Genomic DNA, 13,201 nt, shown 5'->3' with positions numbered 1-13,201 from the left:
AGGGTGGGCACCTCGGTGCGCACACCTTCTCAATGTTTTCTTGCCTTTTCTGGAAATTGGTGAAGGCAGCGCATCAAAGGTGCGCACCTCGGTGTGCTCCGAGGTGCGAACCCGAGAGCGCTCCGAGGTGCCCACGAAGTCGAAAGTCGGGTTAATTGCATTGTTTTCCCCGGGTGCGCTCCGAGGTGCGCAACATCGGCGCGCACCAAGGAGGGCTCCGAAGTGTGCTCCAAGGTGCGCACGATGGCGTGCACCTCTGGTGCGCACGATTCGGAGCTCGGTTTGACCGGGGTGCGCACACCTTGGCTGGGTTGCGCACCTTTTGTGCGCTCCAAGGTGCGCACGAAGTCGGAGCTCGGTTTGCCCCGGGTGCGCACCTTCGCCAGGGTGCGCACCTTGATGCGCACGCCTTGGCTGGGCTGCGCACCTTGGTGGGCGCCATGGTGCGCACCTTTCGTGCGCTCCAAGGTGCGCACGAAGTCGGAGCTCGGTTTGCCCCGGGTGCGCACCTTGGTGGGCGCCATGGTGCACTCCGAGGTGCCCAAGATTGGTGCGCACCAAGGAGCGCTCCGAAGTGCGCTCCAAGGTGCGCGCGAAGTCGAAAGTTGGGTTAATTGTCCGGTTTGCCTCGGGTGCGCACCTTGCGTGCACCTTCGCCAGGGTGGGCGCCTTGGTGCGCACACCTTGGCTGGGCTGCGCACACCTTGGCACCCGCGTTTCCTTCATTTTAAATTTTTTTTTTTTACAATCTCTCAAGTGGGAAATTCTATAATCTCAACTTTTTTTGCCTTTTCAGGAAACTTTTGAATGGAGCGCATCATTGGTGCGCTCCGAAGTGTGCTCCAAAGCTCTCTCCAGCTGCGTGCACCTGCCCCGGCCGCGCACCCGGCCCCGCCCAGCTTCGCTCACCTGTCCCGGGCGTCTGGTGCGGAACCTTAGAGTAAGAAACATCACCGTGCACCTTGGCCAACGTGCGCGACTCGACCGAGCGCGCACTGGCCGAGGTGCACACCGATTTCACCTGGGTGCGCGCGCAGCACCTCGGGCGCACCGGGGTGCGCGCACAACGCCCGGGTTGCACCGTGGCCTGTGTGCTCGGGGCGCCTCGGGTGCGCGCTCGGTGTCGCCCCCGCGCGCGCGGTAGTGCGGGCAGCGCACCCCGGCCCGGCCCGGCCCCGACGAGAACGCAAACGGGCAAAAGGTTTATTCAAATAGCATTGCGACGCCCGGCGAAAAACTAAAAAAGGGTGCAACACCGGGACTTCCCGGGAGGTCACCCATCCCAGTACTACTCCGGCCCAAGCGCGCTTAACTGCGGAGTTCTGATGGGATCCGGTGCACTAACGCTGGTATGATCGCACCCGTTATGAGCTTGTCGCAGTGTGTACTTAGCAAACCGCGACCCACGTGCGAATCCACCCCGGCCACCCACCCCCGTCGAGGTGCACACCCTCCCTCGCGAAGTGCGCCCCGTTCGCCAAGTGTGAGCCCTGCCCGGGTGCGCGCACCTTGCTAGGGCGTCGGGTGTGCACCCGGCCCGGCCTACGTGCGTGCACCTGGAGGGGGCGTCGTGTGCGTGCAGTGTCCCGTCTGCAACGCGGTGCCCACACACCACCTCGGGCGCAACGACCTGCGCTCACATGTGGGCCGAGTGCACCTTGGTGCATGTTCGGGGCGCCTCGGGTGCACGCTCGATCTTGCCCCGGTGCACCAAGGCGCTCGGTTTGCCCCGGGTGCGCACTTGGTGCAAGGTGGGCACCCAAAATAGGGATCAAGCACCAAAACACAAGTTTCGGGATGCAAAATGGGACCCAAGGACCACAAATGCGTTCCAAGACCCATGATGGGTCCACGAGAACAAAAATGTGTTCCGAGACTTAATAAACAAATATTGGGTTTTAGGAGAAGAAACATGCTCTGATGCCCAAAACGAGAATCGACCCCGAAAAGGCCACAGGCCAAAAGTGGGATGCGAGACAAAAAAAAATGGGACCCGAGGACCAAAATTGGGTTCCCAGGTCGAAGACAGGGCAACCGGACAAGAAACGACCTCTAAGGCTCGAAATGAGTCCCGACGACTAAAACTTGACAAGAAGCACCCATCAGGCACCCAACTCGACACCCATGGGATGCCGACCCACCCGGGCTTCCACCTAGCACACCTTGGCACCCACCCACCCTCGCACCCAACCTCGCACCCAACTTAGCACCTTTGAACCCACATTGGCACTCACCCTGACCCTGGCACCTTGGAACCCACATTGGCACTCACCTTGACCCTGGCACCCACCTTTGCACTCACCTTGGGACCCACCCTGGCTCCCACCTCGGCACCCACCCAGACACCCACCTTGGTTCCTTGGCACCCACCTTGGATCCTTGGCACCCACCCCGACACCCACCTTGGCACGCAACTTGGCTACTTGCCACCCACCTTGGCTCCTTGACGCCCACCCCGACAACCACCCCGTGACCTACCCTGGCTAGGGTTGGTGCACACCCACCCTGGTGCCCACCTTGGCACCCACCCTATGACCCACCTTGGCACGCACCTTAGTACCCACCCCGTTACCCACCCTAGGACCCACCCCGTGACCCACCTTGGCCAGGGTGGGTGCACCCACCCTGGTGCCCACCTTGGCACCCACCCATCCTAGCACCCAGCCTGTGACCGGGCTTGGAACCCAACCTTGCACCCGCACCCGTCTTGGCCAGTGTGGGTGCGCACCCATCCTGGCACCCACGTTGTGACACACCCTTTAACCCACGCACCCTAGCACCCACGTTGGCACCCACCTTGGAACCCAACCTAGCAACTTGGCACCCACCCCGTGACCCACCTTGGCATCCACCATAGCAGTCGCCGACTTGGCACCCACCTCGGCACCCACCTTGACACTTGTGGACCCACCTTGCCACTCACCCTAGCATCGACCCATCCTAGCACCCACCCTGGCACCTTTGCACCCTAGCACTCACCCATCCTAGCACCTAACCTGTGACCCACCTTGACACTCACCCTCGCACCCACCTTGGAACCCAACCTAGCACCCACCCACCCTGACACCAACCCTAGCACCTACCCACCCTTGCACCCACCCTGTGACCCATCTTGGCACCCACCCATCCTACCACTCAACCTATCACCCACCTTCTCACCCACCTTGGCATCCACCTTAGCACCCACCCACACTGGCACCTTGGCACCCACCTCGGGCAAGGTGGGTGCACACCCACCCTGGCACCCAATTTAGAACCCACCGAGCATGTTACCCACCTTGGCACCCACATTGCAGCCCACCCTAGTACCCACCCTATGACCCACATTGGCATCCACACCCTAGCACCCAGGCACCTCGACACCCGCCTTGACACCCACCCTAGCACTGAACCTGTGACCCACCTTGGAACTCACCCTAGAACCCACCCACCCTGTGAACCACCTTGGCATCCACCTTAGCACCCACCCACCTTGGCACCCACTCTAGCACTCACCCATCCTAACACCCAACTTGTTACCCACCTTGGCACCCGCCCTCGCGTCCACCTTGAAACCCACCCTAGCACCCACCCACGCAGGAGCCCACCTTGGCACCCAACCTAACACCCACGCATCCTGGCACCCAACTTGTGACCCACCTTGGAACCCACCCTAGTACCCACCTTTGAACCCACTATATCACCAACCCACCTTGGCACCCACCCTATGACCCTCTTTGGAATCCACCCTAGCACGCACCCACCCTGGCACCCACCATGGAGCGCACCCTAGCACCCACCCACCTCGGCACGCACCTCAACACCCACCTTGGTGTGCGCACTGCGCCAACCTCTCAAAGACCCTATGTGGTGCGCTCCAAAGTGTACACCTTTGGTGCGCTCCAAGGTGCGCACCTTTGGTGCACACCGAGGTGCACACCAAAGTGTGCACCGAGGTGAGCACCAAAGTGCACTCCAGGGTGCACACCAAGGCGTGCACCTTTGGTGCGGTCAATGCAAACGAATTCGGAAGTTGGGGTCGATGTCCTAATCGCTGCTGCAGACTACACGTATGAGAATCGGACAAATAGCTTTATATAGGGGAGGTGTTGCGTTTGATGGGTCGACTCCCCTGGTTGTGTGCACTGCACCAACTTCAAAGACCCTGTCTTGTTTAAGAAGTCAAAAGTTGGGGTGGATGTCCTAATCATTGCTGCAGTCTACGCATGTATGAGAATCAGACAAATAGCTTATATAGGGGAGGTGTTGCATTCGGTGGGTTGACTCCCCTGGTTGTGCGCACTGCGCCAACCTCAAAGACCCCGCATAGCAGAAGAAGTCGGAAGTCGGATTTTGGTGAGCACCAAGGCGTGCACCTTTGGTGCGGTCAACGCAGACGAATTCAGAAGTTGGGGTGGATGTCCTAATCGTTGTTGCAGGCTACACATGTATGAGAATCAGACAAATAGCTTATATAGGGGAGGTGTTGGGTTTGATGGGTCAACTCCCTTGGTTGTGCGCATTACGCCAACCTCAAAGACCTTGTTTTCGTTAAGAAGTCAAAAGTTGGGGTCAATGTCCTAATGGCTCCTGCAGGCTACACATGTATGAGAATCGGACAAATAGCTTATATAGGGGAGGTGTTGGGTTTGATGGGTCGACTCCCCTGGTTGTGCGCATTACGTCAACCTCAAAGACCTTGTTTTCGTTAAGAAGTCAAAAGTTGGGGTCGATGTCCTAATTGCTCCTGTAGACTACACATGTATGAGAATCAGACAAATAGCTTATATAGGGGAGGTGTTGGGTTTGATGGGTTGACTCCCCTAGTTGTTCGCATTACACCAACCTCAAAGACCTTGTTTTCGTTTAGAAGCCGAAAGTTGGGGTCGATGTCCTAATTGCTCCTGCAGGCTACGCATGTATGAGAATCAGACAAATAGCTTATATAGGGGAGGTGTTGGGTTTGATGGGTCGACTCCCCTGGTTGTGCGCATTGCGCCAACCTCAAAGACCCTGCATTGCGGATGAAGTCGAAAGTCAGAGTTTGGTGTGCTACAAGGTGTGGTCGAAGGTGCTCACCTAGGTGTGCACCTTTGGAGCACAGGAAAAGTGCCCTCCAAAAGTGCGCACCTTTGGAGTGCACAAAAGTGCCCTCCAAAAGTGCGCACCTTTGGAGCGCAGAAAAGTGCCCTCCAAAAAGTGCCCTCCAAAAGTGCGCACCTTTGGAGCGCAGAAAAGTGCCCTCCAAAAAGTGCCCTCCAAAAGTGCGCACCTTTGGAGCGCAGAAAAGTGCCCTCCAAAAAGTGCCCTCCAAAAGTGCGCACCTTTGGAGCGCAGAAAAGTGCCCTCCAAAAGTGCGCACCTTTGGAGCGCAGAAAAGTGCCCTCCAAAAAGTGCCCTCCAAAAGTGCGCACCTTTGGAGCGCAGAAAAGTGCCCTCCAAAAAGTGCCCTCCAAAAGTGCGCACCTTTGGAGCGCAGAAAAGTGCCCTCCAAAAAGTGCCCTCCAAAAGTGCGCACCTTTGGAGCGCAGAAAAGTGCCCTCCAAAAAGTGCCCTCCAAAAGTGCGCACCTTTGGAGCGCAGAAAAGTGCCCTCCAAAAAGTGCCCTCCAAAAGTGCGCACCTTTGGAGCGCAGAAAAGTGCCCTCCAAAAGTGCGCACCTTTGGAGCGCACAAAAGTGCCCTCCAAAAGTGCGCACTTTTGGTGCGCACCAAGGCGCTGGTTCGGTCGTTGCAGGCGAGTTCGGAAGTTGGGGTCGATGTCCTGAGCGGAGGTGCAAACTACACAGGTGTCGGAATCGGACAAATAGCTTATATAGGGGAGGTGTATGCTTCGATGGGTCGACTCCCCAGGTTGAGCGCACCGCGCCAACCTCAAAGACCCTACGGTATGGATGAAGTCGGAAGTTGGGTCCGATGACCAATTCGATTAGTAGGTATGCTCATGAGGTCGGAATTTGGGTCCGATGACCTGCCATGTGCAGGAAGGCGAATGTTGACACTGTGCGTTGCAAGGTGCACACCAAGGCGCTGGTGCGGTCTTTTTAGTCGAGTTCGGAAGTTGGGGTCGATGTCCTGATCGGAGGTGCAAGCTACACAGGTGTGGGAATCGGACAAATAGCTTATATAGGGGAGGTGTATGCTTCGTTGGGTCGACTCCCCGGGTTGAGCGCACCGCGCCAACCTCAAAGACCCTACGGTATGGATGAAGTCGGAAGTTGGGTCCGATGACCGATTCGATATGTAGGCATACTCGCGAGGTCGGAATTTGGGTCCGATGACCTGCCACGTGCAGGAAGGCGAATGTTGGCACTGTGCGTTGCAAGGTGCGCACCAAGGCGCTGGTTCGGTCGTTGGAGGCGAGTTCGGAAGTTGGGGTCGATGTCTTGATCGGAGGTGCAAACTACACAGGTGTGGGAATCGGACAAATAGCTTATATAGGGGAGGTGTATGCTTCGTTGGGTCGACTCCCCGGGTTGAGCGCACCGCGCCAACCTCAAAGACCCTACGGTATGGATGAAGTCGGAAGTTGGGTCCGATGACCGATTCGATATGTAGGCATACTCGCGAGGTCGGAATTTGGGTCCGATGACCTGCCATGTGCAGGAAGGCGAATGTTGGGACTGTGCGTCGCAAGGTGCGCACCAAGGCGCTGGTGCCGTCGTTGCAGTCGAGTTCGGAAGTTGGGGTCGATGTCCTGGTCAGAGGTGCAAACTACACAGGTGTGGGAATCGGACAAATAGCTTATATAGGGGAGGTGTATGCTTCGATGGGTCGACTCCCTGGGTTGAGCGCACCGCGCCAACCTCAAAGACCCTACAGTATGGATGAAGTCGGAAGTTGGGTCCGATGACCGATTCGATACGTAGGCATATTGGCGAGGTCTGAATTTGTGTCCGATGACCTGCCATGCGCAGGAAGGCGGAATTTGGGTCCGATGACCGAGTTGATGGCGTGCCATGCGCAGAAAGGCGGAATTTGGGTCCGATGACCGAGTTGATGTTGATGGCCCGCCATGCACAGGAAGGCGGAATTTGGGTCCGATGACCGATTTGAAGGCGTGCCATACGCAAAAAGGCGGAGTTTGGGTCCGATGACCGAGTTGATATTGATGGCCCGCCATGCGCAGGAAGGCGGAATTTGGGTCCGATGACCTGACATACGCATGGAGTCCGACTCGGGGGCCGATGTTCGATTCGATGACTTGCATTGTGGGTAAAGTCGGAAGTTGTGGTCTTTGACCCGATTCGATGACCAGACTTCGGCTGCTTGAGAATCGGACAAATAACTTATATAGGGGAGGTAGTGTTCTCGAGCATCCTCCCCCCGTGCCCGTTTATGTCGATTGATGCTGGTGCTCGACTGGTTGGAGCGCTCGGATGCAAAAATCTTGCACCAGGATTTATCGATTGTGATGGACACGGCAAGTCTCCTGATTGCTATGCAGGAGCTCATCGTGAATCTCTATGCGGCCTTGGTATGGACTCGACCTGCGGAATGGTTCGGCAATGGTAGTCGCTCCAACACGTCCTTGCAATGGCCACAGAGGTGATTCGACTAGAGCTCCAGTCTAGCTTTTGGGTTGCTTGGCGGACTGGTATAGCCGCGATCGAGTTCCGGCCATGAACGTTTTAGATAGCTCTTGGGCTTTCTGGGACGGAAGTCGGAAGTTTGGGCTGTTGTCCGATTTGATGACCATTCTTCGGATGTGTGAGAATCGGACAAATAACTTATATAGGGGACTGTGTTGTCTCACGCAGCCCCCTCCGTGCCCCTCTATCTCGACCGATGTTGGTGCTTGAAAGGGTTGGGATCGCTCGGATTTATAAACGTGCACCACCATTTGTCGAGTGTGAGGGACGCGGCAGGTCTCCTAAATGCTATGCGGGCGCTCTCTGAGAATCTCTATCCGGCCTCGACACAGACTAGTCTTGCTGAATGGTTTGGCACTGGTAGTCGATCCAACACGTCGTTGTTGTGGCCGCCTAGGCGATTCGATTCGAGCCCCCGTCTAGCTTTTGGGTTGCTTGGCGGATTTTGCCCTATCCGCAAGTGAGCTCGGTCCCTAAACGTTCGAGAAACCCGATTGCTATGCGCCGACTCTCTTTCTTGCGAGCCTCCATCTAGCTTTTGGGTCTCTACGGAACGGAAGTCGGAATCTGGGACCGTTGTTTGATTCGACGAGGCAGACTACGGTTGTGCGAGAATCGGACAAATAACTTATATAGGGGAGGTGTTGACTGGAGCATTCTCCCCCGTGCCCCTCTAACTCGACCAATGCTGGCGCTCGAACGGTGGTAGCGCTCGGATTTTCATTGAGCGCCAGCATTGGTCGATTTAGAGGGGCATGCGAGATTCCCGAATGCTATGCGAGGGCTCTAACGGAAATGTCTATTGGTTTCGGTATGGATGCAATTGCGAGTGGTTCGGCAAAGGTAGTCGTTCCGATGCGTCCATGTCGTGGCCAAATCGATAATTCGATTTGAGCCCTCGTATAGCATTTGGGTCTCTCGATGTGATTCCGCATTCCAGTCCCTTTGGGCACTGCTTGAGCCGCATCCCAGGGGGTTCCCTTCCCAATAATCTGCCTCGCAACCCGATTGCTATGCGGTGAGGCTCCTCGGCCGCCTCGGAACTATCTGTGTATCAGACGCATCGCGGGATAAGGGGTTGGCAACGGTAGTCGCCCCAAGCGCGTCCGATGCTTGGACCATTCCGAGGCGGCCCTGAAGCCTCTTCCGTCTAGCCGTTGGGTCCTTCTCGCCGCATCCCTCGCCTCGCACCCCGATTGCTATGCGGTGAGGCTCCTCGGCCGCCTCGGAACTATCTGTGTATCGGACGCGTCGCGGGATAAGGGGTTGTCACTGGTAGTCGCCCCAAGCGCGTCCGATGCTTGGACCATTCCGAGGCGGCCCTGAAGCCTCTTCCGTCTAGCCGTTGGGTCCTTCTCGCCGCATCCCTCGCCTCGCACCCCGATTGCTATGCGGTGAGGCTCCTCGGCCGCCTCGGAACTATCTGTGTATCGGACGCGTCGCGGGATAAGGGGTTGTCATTGGTAGTCGCCCCAAGCGCGTCCGATGCTTGGACCATTCCGAGGCGGCCCTGAAGCCTCTTCCGTCTAGCCGTTGGGTCCTTCTCGCCGCATCCCTCGCCTCGCACCCCGATTGCTATGCGGTGAGGCTCCTCGGCCGCCTCGGAACTATCTGTGTATCGGACGCGTCGCGGGATAAGGGGTTGTCACTGGTAGTCGCCCCAAGCGCGTCCGATGCTTGGACCATTCCGAGGCGGCCCTGAAGCCTCTTCCGTCTAGCCGTTGGGTCCTTCTCGCCGCATCCCTCGCCTCGCACCCCGATTGCTATGCGGTGAGGCTCCTCGGCCGCCTCGGAACTATCTGTGTATCGGACGCGTCGCGGGATAAGGGGTTGTCACTGGTAGTCGCCCCAAGCGCGTTCGATGCTTGGACCATTCCGAGGCGGCCCTGAAGCCTCTTCCGTCTAGCCGTTGGGTCCTTCTCGCCGCATCCCTCGCCTCGCACCCCGATTGCTATGCGGTGAGGCTCCTCGGCCGCCTTGGAACTATCTGTGTATCGGACGCGTCGCGGGATAAGGGGTTGTCACTGGTAGTCGCCCCAAGCGCGTCTGATGCTTAGACCATTCCGAGGCGGACCCGAAGCCTCTTCCGTCTAGCCGTTGGGTCCTTCTCGCCGCATCCTTCGCCTCGCACCCCGATTGCTATGCGGTGAGGCTCCTCGGCCGCCTCGGAACTATCTGTGTATCGGACGCGTCGCGGGATAAGGGGTTGTCACTGGTAGTCGCCCCAAGCGCGTCCGATGCTTGGACCATTCCGAGGCGGACCCGAAGCCTCTTCCGTCTAGCCGTTGGGTCCTTCTCGCCGCATCCCTCGCCTCGCACCCCGATTGCTATGCGGTGAGGCTCCTCGGCCGCCTTGGAACTATCTGTGTATCGGACGCGTCGCGGGATAAGGGGTTGTCACTGGTAGTCGCCCCAAGCGCGTCCGATGCTTGGACCATTCCGAGGCGGACCCGAAGCCTCTTCCGTCTAGCCGTTGGGTCCTTCTCGCCGCATCCCTCGCCTCGCACCCCGATTGCTATGCGGTGAGGCTCCTCGGCCGCCTTGGAACTATCTGTGTATCGGACGCGTCGCGGGATAAGGGGTTGTCACTGGTAGTCGCCCCAAGCGCGTCCGATGCTTGGACCATTCCGAGGCGGACCCGAAGCCTCTTCCGTCTAGCCGTTGGGTCCTTCTCGCCGCATCCCTCGCCTCGCACCCCGATTGCTATGCGGTGAGGCTCCTCGGCCGCCTTGGAACTATCTGTGTATCGGACGCGTCGCGGGATAAGGGGTTGTCACTGGTAGTCGCCCCAAGCGCGTCCGATGCTTGGACCATTCCGAGGCGGCCCCGAAGCCTCTTCCGTGTAGCCGTTGGGTCCTTCTCGCCGCATCCCTCGCCTCGCACCCCGATTGCTATGCGGTGAGGCTCCTCGGCCGCCTTGGAACTATCTGTGTATCGGACGCGTCGCGGGATAAGGGGTTGTCACTGGTAGTCGCCCCAAGCGCGTCCGATGCTTGGACCATTCCGAGGCGGCCCCGAAGCCTCTTCCGTGTAGCCGTTGGGTCCTTCTCGCCGCATCCCTCGCCTCGCACCCCGATTGCTATGCGGTGAGGCTCCTCGGCCGCCTTGGAACTATCTGTGTATCGGACGCGTCGCGGGATAAGGGGTTGTCACTGGTAGTCGCCCCAAGCGCGTCCGATGCTTGGACCATTCCGAGGCGGACCTGAAGCCTCTTCCCTCTAGCCGTTGGGGCTTTCTCGCCGCATCCCTCGCCTCGCACCCTGATTGCTATGCTGTGAGGCTCCTCGGCCGCCTTGGAACTATCTGTGTATCGGACGCATCGCGGGATAAGGGGTTGGCAGTGGTAGTCGCCCCAAGCGCATCCGATGCTTGGACCATTCCGAGGCGGCCCTGCAGCCTCTTCCGTCTAGCCGTTGGGGCCATCTCGCCGCATCCCCCACCTCGCACCACGATTGCTATGCGGTGAGGCTCCTTGGCCGCCTCGGAACTATCTGTGTATCGGACGCATCGCGGGATAAGGGGTTGTCACTGGTAGTCGCCCCAAGCGCGTCCGATGCTTGGACTATTCCGAGGCGGCCCTGCAGCCTCTTCCGTCTAGCCGTTGGGGCCATCTCGCTGCATCCCCCACCTCCTCGGCCGCCTCGGAACTATCTGTGTATCGGACGCATCGCGGGATAAGGGGTTGGCAGTGGTAGTCGCCCCAAGCGCGTCCGATGCTTGGACTATTCCGAGGCAGCCCTGCAGCCTCTTCCGTCTAGCCTTTGGGGCCATCTCGCCGCATCCCTCGCCTCGCACCCCGATTGCTATGCGGTGAGGCTCCTCGGCCGCCTGGGAACTATCTTCGTATCGGACGCATCGCGGGATAAGGGGTTGTCACTGGTAGTCGCCCCAAGCGCGTCCGATGCTTGGACTATTCCGAGGCGGCCCTGTGGCCTCTTCCGTCTAGCCGTTGGGGCCATCTCGCCGCATCCCCCACCTCGCACCCCGATTGCTATGCGGTGAGGCTCTTCGGCCGCCTTGGAACTATCTTCGTATCGGACGCATTGCGGGATAAGGGGTTGTCACTGGTAGTGGCCCCAAGCGCGTCCGATGCTTGGACTATTCCGAGGCGGCCCTGCAGCCTCTTCCGTCTAGCCGTTGGGGCCATCTCGCCGCATCCCCCACCTCGCACCCCGATTGCTATGCGGTGAGGCTCCTCGGCCGCCTTGGAACTATCTTCGTATCGGACGCATCGCGGGATAAGGGGTTGTCACTGGTAGTCGCCCCAAGCGCGTCCGATGCTTGGACTATTCCGACGCGGCCCTGTGGCCTCTTCCGTCTAGCCGTTGGGGCCATCTCGCCGCATCCCCCACCTCGCACCCCGATTGCTATGCGGTGAGGCTCCTCGGCCGCCTTGGAACCATCTTCGTATCGGACGCATCGCGGGATAGGGGGCTGTCACTGGTAGTCGCCCCAAGCGTGTCCGATGCTTGGACCATTCCTAGGCGGCCCTGAAGCCTCTTCCGTCTAGCCGTTGGGGCCTTCCCGCCCCATCCCTCGCCTCGCACCCCCGATTGCTATGCGGTGAGGCTCCTCGGCCGCCTTGGAACCATCTGTGTATCGGACGCATCGCGGGATAAGGGGTTGGCACTGGCAGTCGCCCCAAGCGCGTCCGATGCTTGGACCATTCCGAGGTGGCCCTGAAGCCTCTTCCGTCTAGCCGTTGGGGCCTTCCCGCCCCATCCCTCGCCTCGCACCCCGATTGATATGCGGTGAGGCTCCTCGGCCGCCTTGGAACTATCTGTGTATCGGACGCATCGCGGGATAAGGGGTTGGCACTGGTAGTCGTCCCAATCGCATCCGATGCTTGGACCATTCCGAGGCGGCCCTGCAGCCTCTTCCGTTTAGCCGTCGGGGCCTTCCCGCCGCATCCCTCGCCTCGCATCCCGATTCCTATGCGGTGAGTCTTCTCGGCCGCCGCGGAACTATACCTGTTATTGCTACTGCATCCTTCGGCTGGTAACCTCCTCTGCCGCCTTGGAACGTTCTCTTTGTCGGACGCGTCGCGGGATAAGGGGTTGGCACTGGTAGTCGCCCCAAGCGCGCCCGATGCATAGACCGCTCCGAGTCGACCTTGCTTTCAGCCTCTCACATGCATAGACCTCTCTGAGTCGACCCTGCAGCCTCTCACGTTTAGCCTTTGGAATCTCGCCTCACAACATGATTGCTATCCTTGATGCATCCCTTGCCTCGAGCCCTGATTGCTTTCTTGGCTGCATCCCTCCTCTCCTCACAGCCCGGTTGTCATCACTGCTTCATCCGTCGCTTCATGCATTCTGGCTGCTGGGCCCTTCCCACCGCACACCTCGATTGCTATCTCTTCTGCATCACACACCCCGATTGCTATCTCTGCTACATCCCTCGGCTCTCACTTCTGCATCCTTCGCCTCACACCTCGATTGCTATCAATGCTGCATCCGTAACCTCACACCCCGATTGCTATGCGGGGAGGCTCCTTGGCCGCCTTGGAAATTTCTGTGTGTCGGACGCACCGCGGGATAAGGGGTTGGCACTGGTAGTCGCCCCAAGTGCGCCCGATTCTTAGACCGCTTCGAGGTGACCTCGTAGCCTCTTTCGTCCAGGCTTCCTGCC

At 59.0% G+C, this 13,201-nt stretch overlaps 1 non-coding gene across 1 annotated transcript; it reads right to left on the bottom strand.

Annotated features, from left to right (window-relative positions):
* Positions 1–1,244: 1,244 nt before the first annotated feature.
* On the bottom strand, positions 1,245–1,363 carry LOC131863667 (5S ribosomal RNA). The gene has a single exon (XR_009362565.1). It is a non-coding gene; the product is annotated as a 5S ribosomal RNA (ribosomal RNA).
* Positions 1,364–13,201: the final 11,838 nt, after the last annotated feature.

This window comes from Cryptomeria japonica, unplaced genomic scaffold (genome assembly GCF_030272615.1).
Source record: "Cryptomeria japonica unplaced genomic scaffold, Sugi_1.0 HiC_scaffold_67, whole genome shotgun sequence".
In the NCBI taxonomy this organism is placed as follows: Eukaryota; Viridiplantae; Streptophyta; class Pinopsida; order Cupressales; family Cupressaceae; genus Cryptomeria; species Cryptomeria japonica.
The sequence above is the reverse complement of the archived record's forward strand: the minus strand, read 5'-3'. Positions and strand labels throughout refer to the sequence as shown.